The 4,688-nt window shown below is 45.5% G+C and overlaps 1 long non-coding RNA gene across 1 annotated transcript; it reads right to left on the bottom strand.

Moving 5' to 3' along the window:
• Positions 1-657: 657 nt before the first annotated feature.
• On the bottom strand, positions 658-3,873 carry LOC138504573 (uncharacterized). Its single transcript, XR_011279863.1, has 5 exons — positions 3,752-3,873; positions 3,488-3,592; positions 3,300-3,384; positions 3,099-3,204; positions 658-1,209 (listed from the first exon to the last, which is right to left on the bottom strand). It is a non-coding gene; the product is annotated as an uncharacterized lncRNA (long non-coding RNA).
• Between the last annotated feature and the right edge of the window lie 815 nt (positions 3,874-4,688).

Below are 4,688 nucleotides of genomic sequence, written 5' to 3'. Positions count from 1 at the left end.
ACCTAGTCCTAATACCTCCCCCAGGTACTTAGTTTAGTTTATTACTTATATAGCGCACCTAACCCAAGGGTAACTGGGCGCTTGTACTTGAAAACATAGGTTAAATAGTAGTTTGCACAGTGGGTTTACATAATAGGATACAGTTGATAAGCATATTAAAAATTACAGAGTTGCAAGGTCAAAACACAATAGATAATGTATTTACATATAGATTCAGTCGGGCATGTTCTGACTTTTGGAACACGAAATTACAGTCAACCCCCAGTACTTATAGGTCAGCAGTAGCTGGGGTGTCTACTCAAAAATGATGTTCCGTTTGTGTGTGCAGCATATCCAATATATAAATATGTTTAGTGTAAACGTGGGAATTAGTCTAGTGCACTTATATTAGGGTAGCCATAAGTCGAGTCTAGCTTGGCCTGGGGGTCACTTAGGAACAGCAAAAGTAATGCAACACTTCTAGTGGCCTGGAATCTATGCCAATGTGAAAGGTACTGTGCTTACGTGCACCTTGTAAACAAACGGTGGCGCCCTGCCACAGACTTTTATCTCTTTACATACACATTCTCTGTAAAGGCTTTCTATTTTTCATGCTTTGTATCTAGAAAAATCTGTTTTTAGCAATCTTTCAATCAAAGTAGCAGAGCGAAAACAATATAATGAGTGCACATAGCTTTTTATTATTTAGCTAGTGTTTGAACTACATATATATCCCAACTCTTTGCTTTTTTTTTATATTAAGAAAGCTTTTGGGGAAATCAAAGAGTTCTGCATTTTTGTTGTGTTCATACTTCGAAAATTATAAAAAGAAACATATTCAGTACAGAACCAAGTGAGCAAACAGGTACAAAAATATACAAACATACAAATCAATTGCTAGACAGTGTAAACAATTTCAATGAGCCTTTTGTACAAAAATGTTTTTGCAATCAGTATAATAAAAGGCAAAACAGTGCTAAGTACAGAGACAATCATATTCAAAAGGTTGTCATTGATATGTCCTTCATTTATGTTTTTAAAGGGCACAGGATGGTCAAAAATGTTTTTGACAAGCAGAGGGGTGACCTATTCATCGGTTTACGTCTAGATGTAGATCAACTAAAATAGGATGTGACAGGTTTTTTTTTCCAAACACTCAAGGTGTTCCGTCCCTTGACGTTTCGGCAAGATGGTCAAACAGCCTTCATCATGGGCCTAGACCGGGTCTCCCTAAGAGGGGGAACAAAATAAAAGGGAGCTCAATTAGTGTCAAGCTCGTCTTTGCTGGGGCCTAAGGGCTCAAATACATGCATGAACAAATATAGATAAAAAGATGTGTTCTGGGGGATGTCGAAAAAGAACCATTCCCATCCCGCAGAGTCTTGGAAACCAGGCTACCTTGGGATACAGATGTCACTAAAATACCACGATGTATTCCAGGATAACTATGAGACAGTAGCAAAAACACTACAGGAAAAAGTGAACCGATGGGAATCCCTCCCGCTAACCTTGTGGGGGAGAGCCTCACTAGTTAAAATGGTGATACTACCGAAACTACTATATCTATTCTCCAACATCCCAATTTTAATCCCACAATCCTTCTTAAAGAAAATCAAAAGCCTAGTTCTCGACCTACTATGGGCGGGCAAACCGGCTAGAGTCGCTCACTCGACGCTGATACTCCCAGTGTCCAGCGGTGGACTGGCCCTCCCTGACCTAGAGAGATACTTCTAGACGGCCCATGCGCAGTTCCTCAGTTTTTGGTATGCCACGCACTTCATTAGGCCACACGTGCAGATAGAACGGGTGCTAGCAACTCCCAATCTATTAAGGGCCGTCATCATCAGTCAGCTCCCAGTGCCTATCAACACGATGAATGTGGTTCTCGCAACATATGGGATATGGAAAAAACTTGCACAAAAATACAACGTTCAGGTGAGATAGGATCCCGCTAACATCTGAAAGGGTTTTCCACCAATGGGTGGAAAAACTACAGATAAATTCTCTTGGGGATCTGTTTAATGAAGGCTCCTTTATCACACCCCAACAAGCAACTGAAAGAGGGGGTAATACACCCCTGGATAAGTTCATCTACTTTAGAACCAGATATACCCTACAAGCTCTATTGCCCATGTTTCCGCAACAATCCCCAACATGGCAGTTGCTACACAATGTGATCCAAGCCCAGGGCAAAGTCAGACTAGTCTCACTTATCTATATATCCTTCTTAACAGACACCGTATCCATCGATACTCGCACGAAAGGTATATGGGATAGGTCCCTCCAGCTAACAATCCCATCAGGAATGGATATATATATTTAAACAAACCCAAAAAATAGCCCTAAATGCATGCCTCAAGAAAATACACATTAACTATCTACACCAGACGTACTTCACCCCCGCAAAAAAGAATAAACAACAACCGGACCAACCAGCAAAATGCGAAAGATGCGGACACCCAACGGCAGACTTCATCCACCTTGCTTGGGGCTGCCCCAAACTGACCCCATTCTGGTCTCAGATCCTCCAGACCACATCAGCAATAATAGGAGAGGAAGTGCAACTCATCCCAACGGCAGCACTGCCCTGGATGGCAAAACAACTTTCACCCGGAATAAGAAAACTGGCAGAGTTACTATTGATCCTGGCTCGAAGGAGAGTTGCCATGTCGTGGGGTAGAGGACCAGTCCCGTCGGTGGCAAACGGGCGTAAGGACATCCTATACTGTCAGGATGTTGAGTCTGAGTTTATTAAGACACTTCCCCAACACGCACGTCCCCCCGACATTTGGGGGCCACTAGTGACATTTTTAATCAACGAGGCAGACGAGAACGCATCATCATCATCGTCGGGGAGACGCAGTCCCCAAAACTGTGACTCTTAATCTTCCAGAATACAGAAACCAGCGGCTAATCAGACTGCGCACCAAGGGGGTGACATTACAACACTAGCTTTGGTGAACTGGGGGAGGGAGAAAGGATGTGGGGGTGGGGATGGCACTTGGGTACCTCACCCCCACATGGGAGTGATTGTTTTGTAAATGTTCTTTTTTGTTTTTAAAATCACTAACAATAAAGTTCTTTAAAAAAAAAAAGTCTCTTGGAAACCAGCTACTGACCTGGACTGAGTTGCACTGTGGTTCGTCTTCCTAAAATGGGGAAGCATGGGAGCTTGTATCCGTATTATTAGGAGGGCTCCTAATTTCACACATATCATGTGGTACCCTGGAACAGATAACAAATAGGCAGAGGGTAGAATCAAGTGCCTGGGTAGTTAATATAACATACTCTAAATGGAGTGGACTTAAGAGAGTAAATACCTGTGCAGCCTCTGTGAAAGAAGTAGTGTGGGCCATGTAGCAGGTACAGGTGAGGTCTGCAGGTCTGGAGCCTTATAGCTGTAGCCTATGTAAGGAGAAGGGTAAGGAAAGTTAAAAACTCCAAGTGTGGGAGACACATCAGGAAATACTGCTGTTTAGAACGTTTTACAACATTATAAGGAAGGTACCTTAATCAGGTGGGCTTTTTACAATCCAAAGAAGTTGGCAAGGTGTGGGTATTCCAGGCGGTCCTGGTGGAGCAGAGTGAGTTATCTCTCCGGACGCGCCGAACCCTATGAGGTGTTGAAAAAGTAAAGGAAAAAATAAAAAAAGAGACGTGAGCTCTGGTGGCTGGGAGCCAGCTAAGGGAGCTACACAGAGTCTCAGTTTTAAAGTGGGTGGGTAGGGACCCGCCTCGTAGTCAGAGCTGGTGAAAGGAGCTGGGTGCTTACCAGGTGTCCGGACCCTATGTGGTGTGGTCCGCGCCGCGTTCTAGCAAGTTGTCTACACAGGGAAAGCGCAGCTTCCTGGGCACTGTGCGTCTAGTGAGCTGCGCAAGGATAATGAAATGCGCATGCGTGCGTGAAAAGGCACTGTGCGTCTAGTGAGCTGCGCAAGGATAATGAAATGCGCATGCGTGCGTGAAAAGGCACTGTGCGTCTAGTGAGCTGCGCAAGGATAATGAAATGCGCGTGCGTGCGTGAAAAGGCACTGTGAGCTGCGCAAGGATAATGAAATGCGCATGCGTGCGTGAAAAGGCACTGTGCGCCTAGTGAGCTGCGCAAGGGTAATGAAATGCGCGTGCGTGCGTGAAAAGGCACTGTGCGTCTAGTGAGCTGCGCAAGGATAATGAAATGCGCATGCGTGCGTGAAAAGGCACCGTGCGTCTAGTGAGCTGCGCAAGGATAATGAAATGCGCATGCGTGCGTGAAAAGGCACCGTGCGCCTAGTGAGCTGCGCAAGGGTACCGTGCGCCTAGTGAGCTGCGCAATGGTAATGAAATGCGCATGCGTGCGTGAGAAGCGTCCCGGTGCGGAGCGCATGCGCATAGGGGGCTGTTTACTGTTGCCAACGGCACCCCTGGTGGTCGAGCGGACCCCAAGCAGAGGAGATCATGCCTGATCCGATGTTTCTAGCCGCCCAAGGTAGAATGTAATAACGGAAGCGGGCCAAACAATGGGCTCTATGGTTGAGCTAACATTGCTGCACGTGTTGTGTGACTGCCTGGATGTGGGCAAGTTGGTGCAGTAATGGTCAAGGTGTTTATAGAGCATACTAGACGTGGGGTAGTTAATGACAGAAGGCACTGGTAAGAAGTCCAGGAGGCATAATGGTGCTGTGCTGTTGTCTGGAAAAGCCCACACCAGATGTTTAAATGCCATTAAAATA

This window comes from Ambystoma mexicanum, chromosome 11 (genome assembly GCF_040938575.1).
Source record: "Ambystoma mexicanum isolate Mex_15411 chromosome 11, UKY_AmexF1_1, whole genome shotgun sequence".
Classification (NCBI taxonomy): Eukaryota; Metazoa; Chordata; class Amphibia; order Caudata; family Ambystomatidae; genus Ambystoma; species Ambystoma mexicanum.
The sequence above is the reverse complement of the archived record's forward strand: the minus strand, read 5'-3'. Positions and strand labels throughout refer to the sequence as shown.